The sequence below is a fragment of the Bos indicus x Bos taurus genome, chromosome 19 (genome assembly GCF_003369695.1).
Source record: "Bos indicus x Bos taurus breed Angus x Brahman F1 hybrid chromosome 19, Bos_hybrid_MaternalHap_v2.0, whole genome shotgun sequence".
NCBI classification, from domain to species: domain Eukaryota; kingdom Metazoa; phylum Chordata; class Mammalia; order Artiodactyla; family Bovidae; genus Bos; species Bos indicus x Bos taurus.
In genome coordinates this window covers 237,992-255,694 of record NC_040094.1, presented here as the reverse complement: position 1 = coordinate 255,694, position 17,703 = coordinate 237,992, and the positions used below count along the sequence as shown (strand labels likewise).

The 17,703-nt window shown below is 37.8% G+C and overlaps 2 pseudogenes; both read right to left on the bottom strand.

Moving 5' to 3' along the window:
* Nucleotides 1-1,129: 1,129 nt before the first annotated feature.
* Nucleotides 1,130-8,978, bottom strand: LOC113877351 (annotated as a pseudogene).
* Nucleotides 8,979-16,140: 7,162 nt separating this feature from the next.
* LOC113877159 lies at nt 16,141-17,060 on the bottom strand (annotated as a pseudogene).
* Nucleotides 17,061-17,703: the final 643 nt, after the last annotated feature.

Sequence of the window (17,703 nt, the reverse complement as noted above, 5' to 3'; positions counted from 1 at the left end):
TCAGCATTTTAACTGTGGTAATGTTTTAAAACTTATCAAATTGATCACTTTAAATATGTACAGTTAAAAAAAAAAAAAAGTCATTTATACCGATTTGAAACAAAAATGAAAAGTAATGAAATTGCTTTAATGGTGTCAATATAATAACTTGTTAGTTTTTATATTTTCATTTTGTTGATTTTAAAATAAGGCATATAACAATGCCAACTCTTTCTAAAAAGGGCTGTGCATGCAATAACAATACTGAAAATAACGTCACTAATTAGGTATAATAATCAATGCTCATGAAGCTCTTGGCATGTACTACAAACTCTGTAAGCCTTTTATAGTCATAATCTTATTTAATCTTCACAGTCAGTCCAGGACAAAGGAACTACTACTACTGTAGATGAAAAAAACAAGAAAAAGATATGTGAAATATAGTAATTTACCCAAGATAAGAGCTATTGCTTGGAAAAACTAAAATTGTTAGCTAAACTGTGTGAAGGAAGAGTCCATGTTTCTAATCACGACTGACATAGAGCAAGCAAGGAATTATAATGGCAGGAAAGAGCTTCAGTGAACTAAACTGATACAGTGTCAGTATCAGTTGTTACCAAGGGTTCGATGTCAAGGTTGTTCTGCTGGTGCTATTCTTTGAGCTGAATGCAAGAACAGGAGTGTTAGGAAGATTATTCAGTGTTAAAATAATAATAAAAAAAATATTGCTATTAAACTTTGCCTTATTTTCCAGATTATCTATGCAGCAAACTTGAAATATAAGACATCAAATGTTGATCTTTCTTAGTATGACCCATATGAGAAAGAATTCAGATAAAGTCATTATGCCTGATGTTCCATTTCTTTAATTTTAAAGATGTCTGTTCAAACAGGTTAAGATATCTCTATCTGTTTCTGTCTCTGTCTTTCCTTGTTTGTCTGTCTCTTTTTCCTTTTAAAATTTAACACCTCTAAATTTACAAAATGCCTTTCACGTGTAAATCACCAAGAATGAAACAGTGGGTAAGACATATTGAATAAATATGAACACTGACAGTGAGGAATTTGACCCTATCATTTATCAGCATTTTGACTCTAGATAAGCCACAACTCCAAGTCCTCTGATTCCTCCCTGTCCTTGATTTTTCAGTTATTTGATAGCCAAATGGAACTTTTCTATAATTCTCTTCAGTGCATTCTTTACTTCCTGATTTCTCAAGCTATAAATCAATGGGTTTAACATGGGAATCACTACCACACAGAATACTGAAGCAAATTTATCTGTATTCAGAGAATGGCTTGAAATGGGCAGGAGGTACATAAAAATGACTGTTGCATAAAATATGGTGATGAAGGTGAAATGAGAAACACAAATAGAAAGGCTTCTTGGCTCCCTTCAGAAGAACGGATCCTAAGAATGGCAAAGAGGATGAAGATATGAGAAATGATCACCATCAGTAGAGAGCAAAGAGTGTTGAACCCAGCAATGGTTAACAGCATCAGCTCTTTAACGTGAGTGTCAGAGTAAGCCAGTGCAGCCAAGGGGACATCATCACAGTAGAAGTGGTTGACTCTATTGGAACCACAGAAAGATAAGAGGAATGTTGCGACTATCTGTGCAAGACTCACAACGACTCCATAAATATATGTGTTAGCAATGACCTGATTGAAGAGTTTTTTAGGCATGAGGATGGCATAAAGGGTTGCAAATGGCAACATACCTGTCATAGGCCATGACTGAGAGCAAATACTGTTCACAAACTACAAATGTGATGAAGCAACACATCTGAATGGCACATTCATAAAATGTTATACTTTTAACTTCACACAGAAAATTCACCAAGGTGTTTGGGGTGACAGATGAAGTAAAAGAAAAATCAATAAAAGCCAGATGGCTGAGGAAAAAAAAACAAACAAACATGGGTGTGTTAAGCTGCAGGCTGACCTGTACTAGTACAATCAAACCAAGATTACCAAGGACACTAGCTAAATAGATTCCTAGAAATACACCAAAGAGAATGGCTTGAAGTTCTGAATTATCTGTGAGTCCCAAGAGGATAAACTCAGACACTACAGAGTAATGGGCTTTTGCTATAGTAGAGATTTGATTTTTTTTTTTAACAATAAAATCCCCTAGAGCACACAGTCTGAGTATTCTTGTCTCCCTTAGAGATAAACAAGCAGATGTTGGGAACTGATTCTGATCCTCCCTGATCTTATGTTGGACACATTCAGAGGAGACTCTCCATGGAAATTCTGGTTTCAGAATGAAGTGATTTTTTTCTCTGCAGAATTTCCAAAGTATGGAACTCTGTGGGGTTTGGAAGATAGAAATATGACATTTTATTTAATATCTAGCATAATTGAATAATTTCTTATCTATTTTTAATAAAAGAAAATAAATACAGAGTTACTTGAGCACAATTTATTTTAATTATTGAAATATTTTAAGAAACAAAAAACCTATATATAGAAAACTATAAAACACTGGTGAAAGAAATCAAAGAGGACACTAATAGATGGAGAAATATACCCATTTGTGGATCAGAAGAATCAATATAGTGAAAATGAGTATACTACACAAAGCAATCTATATATTCAATGCAATCCCTATAAGCTACCAACAGTATTTTTCACAGAACTAGAACAAATAATTTCACAATTTGTGTGGAAATTAAAAAAAAAAAAAAAAACCTTGAATAGCTAAAGAAATCTGGAGGAAGAAGAACGGAACTGGAGGAATCAACCAGCTTGACTTCAGGGTCTACTACAAAGCCACAGTCATCAAGACAGTCAGTATGGTACTGGCACAAAGACAGGAAAATAGATCAAAGGAACAAAATAGAAAGCCCAAAGATAAGTCCATGCACCTATGGACACATTATCTTCAACAAAGGAGGCAAGAATATACAATGGAGAAAAGACAATCTCCACTTGTTAAAACAAGTGGTGCTGAGAAAACTGGTCAACCACTTGTAAAAGAATGCAACTAGAACACTTTCTAACACCACACACAAAAATAAACTCAAAATACATTAAAGATTTAAAGACCAGAAACTACAAAACTCCTAGAGGAGAACATAGGCAAAACACTCTCCGACATAAATCACAGCAGGATCCTCTATGACCCACCTTCGACAATATTGGAAATAAAACCAAAAATAAACAATGGGACCTAATTAAAATTAAAAGCTTCTGCACAACAAAAGAAACTATAAGCAAGGTGAAAAGACAGCCTTCATAATGGGATAAAACAATAGCAAATGAAGCAACTGACAAATAATTAATCTCAAAAATATACAAGCAACTCCTTCGGCTAAATTCCAGAAAAATAAGTGAAGTGAAGTGAAGTCGCTCAGTCATGTCTGACGCTTTGCGACCCCATGGACGGTAGCCTACCAGGCTCTGCCATCCATGAGATTTTCCAGGCAAGAATATTTGTGTGGGCTGTCATTTCCTTCTCCAAGAAAAATAAATGACCCAATAAAAAATGGGCCAAAGAACTAAACAGACATTTCTCCAAAGAAGACATACAGGTGGCTAACAAACACATGAAAAGATGCTCAACATCACTCATTATCTGAGAAATGCAACTCAAACCCACAATGAAGTACCATTTCACACCAGTCAGAATGGCTGCTATCCAAAAGTCTACAAGGAATAAATTCTGGAGAGGGTGGGGAGAAAAGGGAACCCTCTTACACTGTTGGTGGGAATGTAAACTAGTACAGCCACTATGGAGAACAGTGTGGTGATTCCTTAAAACACTGGGAATAGAACTGCCATATGACCCAGCAATCCCACTGCTGGGCATACACACTGAGGAAACCAGAATTGAAAAAAAAAAATGTGTACCCCAGTGTTCATCACAGCACTGTTTATAACAGCCAGGACATGGAAGCAACCTAGATGTCCATCAGCAGATGAATAGATAAGAAAGCTGTGGTACATATACACAATGGAATATTGCTCAGCCATTGAAAAGAATACATTTGAATCAGTTCTAAGGAGGTGGATGAAACTGGACCCTGTTATACACAGTGAAGTAAGCCAGAAAGAAAAACACCAATATAGTATACTAATGCATATAAAATTAGAAATGGACATGGAAAAACAGACTGGTTCCAAATAGGAAAAGGAGGATGTCAAGGCTGTATACCGTCACCCTGCTTATTTAACTTCTATGCAGAGTACATCATGACAAATCCTGGGCTGGAAGAAGAACAAGCTGGAATCAAGATTGCTGGAAGAGATATCAATAACCTCAGATAAGCAGATGACACCACCCATATATCAGAAAGTGAAGAGGAACTAAAAAACCTCTTGATGAAAGTGAAAGATAAGAGTGAAAGAGTTGGCTTAAAGCTCAACATTCAGAAAAAGAAGATCATGGCATCTTGTCCCATCACTACATGGGAAATAGATGTAGAAACAGTGGAAACAGTGTCAGATTTTATTTTGGGGGGCTCCAAAATCACTGCAGATGGTGACTGCAGCCATGAAATTAAAAGACACTTACCCATTGGAAGGAAAGTTATGACCAACCTAGATAGCATATTCAAAAGCAGAGACATTACTTTGCCAACAAAGGTCTGTCTAGTAAAGGCTATGGTTTTTCCAGTAGTCATGTATGGATGTGAGAATTGGACTGTGAAGAAAGCTGCGTGCTGAAGAATTGATGCTTTTGAACTGTGGTGTTGGAGAAGACTCTTGAGAGTCCCTTGGACTGCAAAGAGATCCAACCAATTCATTCTAAAGGAGGTCAGCCCTGGGATTTCTTTGGAAGGAGTGATGCTATAGTTGAAACTCCAATACTTTTGCCACATCATGTGAAGAGTTGACTCATTGGAAAAGACTGATGCTGGGAGGGATTGGGGGCAGGCAAGAAAGGGGATGGCAGAGGATGAGATGGATGGATGGCACTCAATGGATGTGAGTCTGAGTGAACTCTGGGAGTTGGTGATGGACAGGGAGGCCTGGCGTGCTGCGATTCTTGGGGTCGCAGTCGGACACAACTGAGTGACTGAACTGAACTGAACTGAACGCATATATATGGACTTTAGAAAGATGGTAATGATAACTGTGTATGTGAGACAGCAAAAGAGACAAAGATGTATAGAACAGTCTTTTGAAATCTGTGGGAGAGGGTGAGGGTGGGATGATTTGAGAGAATGACATTGAAGCATGTATAATATCATATGTGAAACCAATCACCAGTCCAGGTTCAGTGCATGATATAGGATGCTTGGGGCTGGTGCACTGGGATGATTCAGAGGGATGGTATTGGGACGGAGGTGGGAGGGTGTTCAGGATGGGGAACACGTGTACACCCATGGTGGATTCATGCTGATGTATGGCAAAATCAATATAATATTGTAAAATAATTAGCTTCCAATTAAAATAAATAAATTTATATTAAAATAAATAAATAAGTTATGTCCATTAAATACTTTAAACAAACATACTATGTCTTTGAAAATTTTAATTAACAGAAAACAATAAATTAAAAAAATAATTTCAGTCGGTCATCCACCTGCTGCAGATGGGGCAGGTGTGGAGCTCTAAACGAAAGACATGAGGCCTAAGACTGAAATGAGATTGTTTTGAGGTCATCTGATTTCTGACTAGAAGGTGTGTGATCACCTCGTCCTGAAACCACTGCAGACAGAATGGTTTGCAATTTTTTTTGGTGATGGCATGTTCAGAATCTTGGATCCCTAAGTTGAATATGTTGGAAATATTTAGGAACTCTGGAAATTGTTGTTTTTGTATATATAATGACTTACTAGGTGAATCAATAGATTTAATAAAACATATAGAAAAGAATAATTTCAGAAGGGGTAATATGAAAGGTAATCTTATATTCTGACCATCTCTATACCAACTGTTCAGGATGATTTTTATTTTATTTTATTCTCTTACTATGATATCTAGTTTTTGTTCAATTACTATGTAATATTTGGGAATTAAAGGGAGAAAAGCCCTTAGAAACATAGTCCTGCTTTTTTCTGAAAAATGAATGGAATGATTAAAAATATATTTAAATGATTCAGAAAACATATTTATCAAATGGCTCCTAACATTTAAATGTTAAACAGGAGAAGAAAAAAATCAAGATAATTTTGTAGAAGTAAAAACTGTTTTCTGGCTTATTAAAAGAAACAGCTTGTGATGATCTTCATTTGAGCAGATATGTTTGATTTTTAATTTTTTTTTTTTTTTACTACTTCATCTCAGGTCATCTTTCCATCAACCCTATCGACTGGTGATAAGCTATCCTCTTCATTTTCAGATTTGGGAGCTGAGAGTGAGAGCTTAAACCCCCTTCCTGTTTCATGATTAGCGTGGGATGAAGCAAAATAGCTCATGAACTAGTTCTGGACTCCATGATCTCAATTCATAGTTTATAGAAATGAATTCTTTTTGTAGAGGTAAGAATTTCGCCATTAATCAGAAAATTTTTGAAAGGCGATATCTAAGTCTGTCCACCTTAAGTGCTTGAAATAATACCTTTCCTGCAGTATGTGGAAATGAGTAAATTTTAGCTCTTAAAATGGGCTTCTCATGTGGCAGTGCAGTAACAAAGAATCTTCCTACCAATACAGGAGATGTGGGAGACAAGGGTTGGATCCCTGGGTAGGAAGATTCCATGGAGGAGGAAATGGCAAACCACTCTAGTATTCTTGCCTGGAAAGCCCATGGACAGAGGAGCCTGGCTGGCTACAGTCCATGAGTCAGACACGACTGAGCACAGACACATGGTTTTTCATTCCATTAGTATTAATAGTATTCATATTTAGGCTTGTTCTCAAAAGAAAAGATGGTGCAATCCCATTATACCCATGATTGTAGGTTATTCTTTTTTCAATATTTTGAGGTCTTTTTTCCATTGCCTTATTGACTGTGATCTCAGATCATTACCTTTCTTGGCTCTTAATTTTTCTAGTACTTATAGTTTTCTGATGTGTTGGAGTCTGTGTAGCTCTTGCTCTGACGTTACCAAACTCACCAATATCTTCAGTCATTTTAGTTTCCTGTCTTTAAACTGAAACTTGGATCATCCTTGAAAATGCATTTCTTTCCAGGTTTCTTCAAGCTATTCCATTTGAAACTCTCCATATATGTTAAATCTGGCAGGTGAAATAAGGCATTGTTTATGTTGGAGCATTCTTTTCTGTCATTGCTGTGTCTTGCATTTAAGTACACTCCCTGACGCTTAGAGGTTTATCCCCATATTCACTGTCATCACATATGGATCCAGGTCGCTCCCTTTTATCCAATGAAGGCTCTGGTATTGATGCCATCATGTTTATCGTCCACAAATTTGCCATCAGTGTCATGAACACCACTTATTTCGTACCTTGGCTTCTTAGGTTCTTGATCTTGGAATCTGCAACCCCACTGTTTATCCACTTGAGCGTTCTACTCCCGAGAATCCATTTTGAAGCTTGTTTTAGGTAACAATTGATAAAAGAGTAGCTATCCAAAATAAAAAAACTTGTCTTATGACCACAACTTTCTGAACTTTGCTTTCACATCAATTATGACACTACAACCTTTTATGTATCCACCCAATCACTTTACCCTAAGTATCCTTTATGTACTGCCACCTCCTTTACTTAACATAGGAAAAGGAGTACATCAAGGCTGTATATTGTCACTCTGCTTATTTAACTTCTATGCAGAGTACATCATGACAAATGCTGGGCTAGAAGAAGCACAAGCTGGAATCAAGATTGCCAGCAGAAATATCAATAACCTTAGATATGCAGATGACACCACCCTTATGGCAGAAAGTGAAGAGGAACTAAAGAGCCTCTTGATGAAAGTGAAAGAGGAGAGTGAAATAGTTGGCTTAAAACTCAACATCCAGAAAACGAAGATCATGGCATCTGGTCCTATGACTACATTGGAAATAGTGGGGGAAACAGTGTCAGACTTTATCTTTTTGGGCTCCAAAATCACAGCAGATGGTGACTCCAGCCATGAAATTAAAAGACGCTTACTGTTGGAAGAAAAGTTATGACCAACCTAGATAGCATATTGAAAAGCAGAGACATTACTTTGCCAACAAAGGTCTGTCTAGTCAAGGCTATGATTTTTCCTGTGGTCATGTATGGATGTAAGAGTTGGACTGTGAAGAAAGCTGAGCGCCGAAGAATTGATGCTTTGGAACTGCAGTGTTGGAGAACATTCTTGAGAGTCCCTTGGACTGCAAGGAGATCCAACCAGTCAATTCTAGAGGAGATCATCCCTGGATATTCTTTGGAAGGAATGATGCTATAGCTGAAACTCCAGTACTTTGACCACCTCACGTGAAGAGTTGACTCATTGGAAAGACTCTGATGCTGGGAGGGATTGGAGGCAGGAGGAAAAGGGGACGACAGAGGATGAGATGGCTGGATGGCATCACCGACTCAGTAGACGTGAGTTCGAGTGAACTCCGGGAGATGGTGATGGACAGGGAGGCCTGGCATGCTGCGATTCATGGGATCACAAAGAATTGGACAAAACTGAGTGACTGAACTGAACTGACTGAACCCTAAACAGCTTAGACTCTGTGATCAATTGCCACAATGACTATTCACAACATACAAATTTCTCTTTCTAATATACAAACTTATATTTTGGTTCCCAAGCTGTTTTGTTCATCCCATATATTCATCCTCTACTAATTTATTCGATCTTCCCCCTCAGTTTAAAAACAAGATGCATGTTGAAATCATTACCAATGACCTGTGACTTATTTTCCTTTTCCTCCATCCATCAACCCCTCTCCTCTTCATTCTTTCAGTACTAAATATCCTGGAAAGTTATTTGCTTCATCTTTAGCAATTATATATCAACTTGTATTCTGAATTTGTTCTCACCATAATTGTAATACAATTACTCATTCCACATTCACCAACAATCTCCTTATTCCCATAGGCAATGGAGACTTCTTTTATGTTGTCTATGTAGCCCCTGATATCATTGACATTAATTTTCATGAAAACCATTGTTTTATTTTGTTTTGGTTTGGTTTGCAAGTCATCAGAATCAACATTCTGTCCACATTCACACTTCTTGGTGGTTCCACTCCCTGTGTTTATGTTTTAATTAAAGCATTACTTTACATTTCGTTCCTAAGCCATCTTGTGTCATTTTTTGCACACTCTTTTGGAGCTCCCATCAAATGTTCTGGGGATGGTTCTCACTTTTGTGTTGCAAAAGTCTAAATTTCTAGGCCAGATTTCTCCTCTGATCTCCAGGTATATACTCAAGAGATTCCCAGAAAAATTCACTTACATATTCCCAAAGTAACTAAATATAACATGCTCAAAAGAGATTTCAGAAATTCAAAAACTATCCTATATTTTTATTTTTATTTTTGCAATTTAAATTTACCTATTTTATTTGGAGGCTAATTACTTTAGAATATTGTATTGGTTCTGCCACACATCAACATGAATCCACCACAGGTGTACACGTGTTCCCCATCCTGAACCTCCATACCACCTCCCTTCCCATACCATCCCTCCGGGTTGTCCCAGTGCACCAGTCCCAAGGATCCTGTATCAAAACTGGACTGGTGATTCATTTCTTAAATGATATTATATATGTTTCCATGCCATTCCTCCAAATCATCCCACCCTCTCCCTCTCCCACAGAGTCCAAAAGACTGTTCTATATATCTGTGTCTCTTTGCTGTCTCACATACAGGGTTATCGTTCAGTTCAGATCAGTTCAGTCGCTCAGTCGTGTCCGACTCTTTGCGACCCCATGAATCACAGCACACCAGGCATCTCTGTCCATCACCAGCTCCCGGAGCTCACTCAGACTCACATCCATCGATCAGTGGTGCCATCCAGCCATCTCATCCTCTGTCGTCCCCTTCTCCTCCTACCCCCAGTCCCTCCCAGCATCAGAGTCTTTTCCAGTGAGTTAACTCTTCACATAAGGTGGACAAAGTAATGGAGTTTCAGCTTTAGCATCATTCCTTCCAAAGAAACCACAGGGCTTATCTCCTTCAGAATGGACTGGTTGGATCTCCTTGCAGTCCAAGGGACTCTCAAGAGTCTTCTCCAACACTACAGTTCAAAAGCATCAATTCTTTGGCGCTCAGCTTTCTTCACAGTCCAACTCTCACATTCATACATGACCACTGGAAAAACCATAGGCTTGATTAGATGGACCTTTGTTGGCAAAGTAATGTCTCTGCTTTTGAATATGCTATCTAGGTTAGTCATAACTTTCCTTCTAAGGAGTAAGCATCTTTTAATTTCATGGCTACAATCACCATCTGCAGTGATTTTGGAGCCCCCCAAAAATAAAGTCTGACACTGTTTCCACTGTTTTCCCATCTATTTCCCATGAAGTGATGGGACCAGATGCCATGATCTAGTTTTCTGAATGTTGAGCTTTAAGCCAACTGTTTCACTCTCCACTTTCACTTTCATCAAGAGGCTTTTTAGTTCTCCTTCAATTTCTGCCATAAGGGTTGTGTCATCTTCATGTCTCAGGTTATCGATATTTCTGCTGGCAATCTTGATTCCAGCTTGTGCTTCTTCCAGCCCAGCGTTTGTCATGATGTACTTTGCATAGAAGTTAAATAAGCAAGGTGACAATATACAGCCATGACGTACTCCTTTTCCTATTTGGAAACAGTCTGTTGTTCCATATCCAGTTTTAACTGTTCCTTCCTGAACTGCATATAAGTTTCTCAAAAGGCAGGTCAGGTGCTCTGGTATTCGCATCTCTTTCAGGATTTTCCACAGTTTATTGTGATCCACACAGTCGAAGGCTTTGTCATAGTCAATAAAGCAGAAATAGATGCTTTTTTGTTTTTTTGTTTGTTTGTTTTTTCTGGAACTCTCTTGCTTTTTCCATGATCCAGTGGATGTTGACAATTTGATCTCTGGTTCCTCTGCCTTTTCTAAAACCAGCTTGAACTTCTGGAAGTTCACACTTCACATATTGCTGAAGCCTGGCTTGGAGAGTTTTGAGCATTACTTTACTAGTGTGTGAGATGAGTGCAATTGTTCGGTAGTTTGAGCATTCTTTGGCATTGCCTTTATTTGATATTGGAATGAAAACTGACCTTTTCCAGTCCTGTGGCCACTGCTGAGTTTTCCAAATTTGCTGGCATATTGAGTGCAGCACTTTCACAGGATCATCTTTCAGGATTTGGAATAGCTCCACTGGAATTCCATCACCTCCACTAGCTTTGTTCATAGTGATACTTTCTAAGGCCCACTTGACTTCACATTCCAGGCTGTCTGGCTCTAGGTGAGTTATCATACCATCGTGATTATCTTAGTCTTGAAGATACTTTTTGTACAGTTCTTCTGTGGTTATCGTTACCATCTTTCTAAATTCCATATATATGTGTTACTATACTGTATTGGTGTTTTTGTTTCTGGCTTACTTCATGCTGTATGATAAGCTCCAGTTTCATCCACCTCAGTAGAACTTATTCAAATGTATTCTTTTTAATGGCTGAGTAATACTCCATTGTGTATATGTACCAGAGCTTTCTCATCCATTCATCTGCTGATGGACATCTAGGTTGCTTCCATGTCCTGGCTGTTATAAACAGTGCTGTGATGAACACTGGGGTATACATGTCTCTTTCAATTCTGGTTTCCTTAGTGTGTATGCCCAGCAGTGGGATTGCTGGGTCATTAGGCAGTTCTATTTCCAGTTTTTTTAAGGAATCACCACACTGTTCTCCATAGTGGCTGTACTAGTTTGCATTCCCACCAACAGTATAAGAGGGTTCCCTTTTCTCCACACCCTCTCCAGCATTTATTGCTTGTAGACTTTTGGATCGCAGCCATTCTGACTGGCGTGAAATGGTATCTCATTGTGGTTTTGATTTGCATTTCTCTAATAATGAGTGATGTTGAGCATCTTTTCATGTGTTTGTTAGCCGTGTGTATGTCTTCTTTGGAGAAATGTCTATTTAGTTCTTTGGCCCATTTTTTGATTGGGTCATTTATTTTTCTGGAATTGAGCTTCAGGAGTTACTTGTATATTTTTGAGATTAGTTCTTTGTCAGTTGCTTTATTTGCTATTATTTTCTCCCATTCTGAAGGCTCTTTTCACCTTGCTTATAGTTTCCCTTGTTGTGCAGAAGCCTTCCTATATTTTTCATCTGCTTTGAAGCATGCATTTTCTAACTCAGTGAGTGGTGTCTTATTACAGCCAGTTACGCAGGCACAAAGTCAAGAAAATACATTTCTTATATCTTTCTAAACTCCACTGATAAAAATTAGATATTGAACACACTAATTATTTAACCTATTTTTTTTTCAAACCTGTCTACTTGTAATTTAGGCCTCTATCACAACTTTCTGTATTATTGTCCACACATTTATCTTAGCCAGCCTTTCTCTGTTCATTGTAATAGAGTGTACTTTTTAACATGCAAATCATAGCTTACTATTTCCTCTTTACATAGGATATATTCCAAAGGGTTGGCTAACTTAACTTTGAAAAGCAACCCCTTCTTTTCAGACTTGTCTCACTTTTTGTGACATTTTTTATGTAATTTCCAGTGTTAAGCCATTATGCATACTATCAGTTTTTCAGATATGATCATGAATTTTGTACATAGTTGAAGCAGAAACTCTTCCTTCTGTCTTTGCAATCTAGTTGGCTTTATCATTCTATGTATCCATCAGATGTCAGGTGAAGTTTCAATTCTTCCTAGAGGTGTTTCATTACTTCTCATGTGTTATGTCTAACAATTCATTTACCTATTAATTATTTTTTAAATAATCTAAATTTCATTTTTTTGAAAAAAAAAAAAAAAAACAGATAGTTATTTTCCACCTCCCCCAAACCTTGTAGGAGCTAGCACTTTTAGAAACTCCAAATATACAAGTAGGATAATTGAACAAATAAATACAAGTTTTGTGTTACTTTAAAACCTTTCATCCTGGAATGTGAAGTCAAGTGGGCCATAGGAAGCATTCTATGAACAAAGCTAGTGGAGGTGATGGGATTCTGATAGAACTATTTCAAATCCTGAAAGATGATGCTGTTAAAGTGTTGCACTCAATATGCCAGCAAATTTGGAAAACTCAGCACTGGCCACAGGACTGGAAAAGGTCAATTTTCATTCCAATCCCAAGGAACGGCAATGCCAAAGGATGCTCAAACTACTGCAGAATTGCACTCATCTCACACACTAGTAAAGTAATGCTCAAAATTCTTCAAGCCAGGCTTCAGCAATACATGAAGTGTGAACTTCCAGATGTTCAAGCTGGTTTTAGAAAAGGCAGAGGAACCAGAGATCAAGTTGCCAAGATCTGCTAGATCATGAAAAACCAAGAAAGTTCCAGAAAAACATCTATTTCTGCTTTATTGATTATGCCAAAGCCTTTACTGTGTGGATCACAATCAACTGTGGAATATTCTTCAAGAGATGAGATTATCAGACCACCTGACCTACCTCTTGAGAAATGTGTATGCAGGTCAGGAAACAACAGTTAGAACAGGACATGGAACAACAGACTGATTCCAAATAGGAAAAGGAGTACATCAAGGCTGTATATTGTCACCCTGCTTATTTAACTTCTATGCAGAGTACATCATGACAAACGCTGGGCTGGAAGAAGCACAAGCTGCAATCAAGATTGCTGGGAGAAATATCAATAACCTCAGATATGCAGATGACACTGCCATTATGGCAGAAAGCTAAGAACTAAATAACCTCTTGATGAAAGTGAAAGAGGAGAGTGAAAAAGTTGGCTTAAAGCTCAACATTCAGAAAACTAACATCATGGCATCTGGTCCCATCACTTAATGGGAAATAGATGGGGAAACAGTGGAAACAGTGTCAGGGTTTATTTTGGGGGGCTCGAAAATCACTGCAATGGTGATTGCAGCCATGAAATTAAAAGATGCTTACTCCTTGGCAGGAAAGTTATGACCGACCTAGATAACATATTGAAAAGCAGAGACATTACTTTGTTAACAAAGTTCTGTCTAGTAAAGGGTATGGTTTTTCCAGTGGTCATGTATTGATGTGAGAGTTTGACTATTAAGAAAATTGACCACAGAAAAATTGATGCTTTTGAACTGTAGGGTTGGAGAAACTCTTGAGAGTCTCTTGTACTGCAAGGAGATCCAAGCACTCCATCCTAAAGGATCAGTCCTGGGTGTTTATTGGTAAGACTGATGTTGAAGCTGAAACTCCAGTACTTTGGCCACCTGATGCAAAGAGCTGACTCATTTGAAAAGACCCTGATGCTGGGAAAGTTTGAGGGCAGGAGGAGAAAGGGACAACAGAGGATAAGATGGTTGGATAGCATTACCAACTCAATGACATGGGTTTGGGTGGATTCTGGGAGTTGGTGATGGACAGGGAAGCCTGGCGTGCTGCAGTTCATGGGGTTGCAAAGAGTTGGACATGACTGAGCGACTGAACTGAACTGAATAAATCTAGTATAAACACTCCTATATAACTGTATGTGTGCATATATGTGGGGCTTCTCAAGGGTAAAGAATCTGCCTGCCAATGAATGAGACATTAGAGATGAGATGCAGTTTCCATCCCTGATTTGGAAGATCCTCTGGATGAGGGCATGGCAACCTACTCCAGTATTCTTCCCTGGTGAATTCCATGGACAGAGGAGTCCATAGTGTCAAAAAGAGTCGGGTGCAACCAAAGTGACTTAGCATGCATGTGCATAGATATATTAATTTCCCTAGTAATAGGTATATGATGGAAATTGTTGGAACACAAATAATTATATATTTAACTTTATAACAAACTGCAGAGTTCTAAACTAACTCTTGCATTTTCATTACCTAAAACCATTCATGAGAATTCATACTTTACATACATACTTGCCAATATTTGAAGTAAAAAAAAGTATTAATTGAAACTGGGATAAAAATAATCTCCTTGTGCATTTGATTTTCATTTACTTGATGATTAATAATACTGAACACTTTTCTATACACTTGTTGTTCATTCATATATCTCCATCTAAAATGTCTAAATTTTGTTCATTTCAATTGAGATATTTCTTTTCATTGACCTTTATAATGTTTTGTGTGTGATAGATAAAATTACTTTTTCAAATTTTATTTGAGAAGTTTTATATTTTATTTTTCTGTTTAGCACTTTGACCCATGAACTTGCAGTTTTACAAATAAGAGTTTTGATACCACAGAAGAGGGCAGAACACTCTCTTCCAGCAAAGAGTTTCATGTGTACAAAACAGATTGGGATGAAGTAGATGAAGTGGGTAGGAGAGGACATAACACTGAAAAAATCCCAACCTTAGGTACACATACTAGCACTGAAGACTGAGAAGAAAGCAGAAGGACACAGAATCACTTTCTGTTGTCACTTCAAGGATTACACTAATTTTCTTGAAAACATTGATGTTCAGGGGAAATGGAGTCTATGTTGGACACGGGGACATCATACTGTGAACATTTCTAAATATTGTTATAATCTTACGAGAGTTGATTATATTTATTCTTTTCCTTTTAGAAAAAAATAACAAAGTTTGTGTCAAACTACAAACTCTGTCTCACAGATGGTTACATAAATATTTCTTTATACTTTTAGCCTTGTCTGGGATTTCTGGGTGGCTCAGTGGTAAAGAATCCATCTGCAGGAGACACAGGAGACGTGGGTTTTATCCCTGGGTCAGGAAGATCTTCTGGAGGAAGAAATGGCAACCCATTTGAATATTCTTGCCTGGAAAATTCAACAGACAGAGGAGTGGGCTACAATCCATGGGGTCTCAAAGTGTCATACATGACTAAGCACATGCGTGCACACGTGCACACACACACACACAAAATCTTTCCTGGGATACTAAAATCTTCACACCTACGTGCCTTGAGACCAGTGAATTGCACAGATTTTGTGGAGATAATATGGATCTGACTTTCACTATCTGTTTTTCCAATTTGTTCCCAAAATTTCTGTGGCTGTTGTCTCAATTTTTTCACTTTTTAGATTAGAAAAAAGGGCTTGTATTAAAGATTTTTGTTTGAAAGATGTGGACTAGGACTTTTTCTCAAAACAAAAATTGTACAATGGGAAAATAACCCATTCATTTAGCTTCTAATGTTGTTCATACTATATGCCACACAATGGCAGCCTGTCTTCACCATCTCTTCAGTGACCTATAGAGCTTTAACATTGCGTCACTAATTTGTCAGAAATTTCCTCAAGGCAGCCTTCAAGTCCTTGTTCCTCAGGCTGTAGATCATGGGACTCAGCATGGGGATCACCAGTGTATAAAATACGGAGGCCATTTTATCGGTATCCAGTGAATGGTTATTTCGAGGCTGTAAATACATGAAAAGCAGAGTTCCATAGAAGACTAACACAGCTGTCATATGTGAAGCACATGTGGAAAAGGCTCTTTTCCTTCCTTCTGATGAATGTATCCTTAGAATGGACAACATGATGTTGAAATAAGATACAACTACAGTTATGGAAAGCATCAAGTTTGTAGATGCAGATATGAATACTACTGTCTCTGGTAATTAAGTATCAGAGCAAGACAATGTTAACAGGGGGGCAGTATCACATTAAAATGATTGATTACTTGGGAAGAAAAATAAGACACAGAAAATACACAACATGAAACTGCAACCGCTGTGAAAAAGCTGTAAAAGTATGTGAGGGAAATGAAAAGAAGCCAGGTCCACCGAGATACAACCATCTTGTAGATCAGGGGGTTACAAATGGCTGCATAGTGGTCATAGGCCATCACAGCTAACATGAAAATTTCAGCTACAATGAAAACCAAGAACCCTCCTAGTTAGGTGGCACATTCCTAGAAGGAGGTGGTATGCTTTTTTACTAAAATTTTGATCAGCATTTTAGGGGCAATGACAGTTGAATTGCCAAGACTGACGATAGCCAATTGCCTGAGGAAGAAATACATGGAGATCTGAAGTTGGGAGTCCACACTGGTGAAGGTGATGATGCTTAGGTTCCCTGTCACGGTCAGTCCATAGATGACCAGGAAGACAAAGAAGAGTGGGATCTGGAGGTCTGGATATTCTGAGACTCCTGTGAGAATAAATTCAGTGACTCCAGTGAAATTTCCATTAGCCATGTATGAGTTTGGAAAGTCATCTATATGGAAGAAAAAGAGACTTGGTTAGAAATAAAGGAATTATTTTCTAGGACTGTCAATAGATGGCAAAAGCATCCCTTGAATGAGATTTCCTCGAAGAATTTATTGAACTCATGTTTCTAGGTCTAATAAATCAAATTTGAAATCGTCTATTAAAGAGAATATTCAAGTGTGGCAAATTAAATAAATTATCCAACATTATGAATATTTTGAAGATCTAATGCATTTAATTTTATTGTTATGGATATCTTATTAGTTTGAAAATATTTAAAGCCATGATTCATATCATGGCATCATATTGATATCTTCTTCACTGAGTGTGAAAAACTCCTGAGTAACTGCATGCTTCCAAATAATTCAATGTTCTTTGTGATCTCTAATTTGAAACTATTTGCTTCTTCTCAATAAAGCATGATCTAGTCATTTTAAAATATTGTTTAGTTGCTAAATCATGTCCAACTCTTTTTTTGTGACCCCATGAACTGTAGACTGTCAGGCTCCTCTGTCCCTGCAATTTTCCAGGCAAGATTACTAGAGTAGGTTGCTATGTCCTCCTCCAGAGGATCTTCCTGACCCACAGATCAAGCCAGGTGGATTCTTCACCACTGTACCACTGATCCAA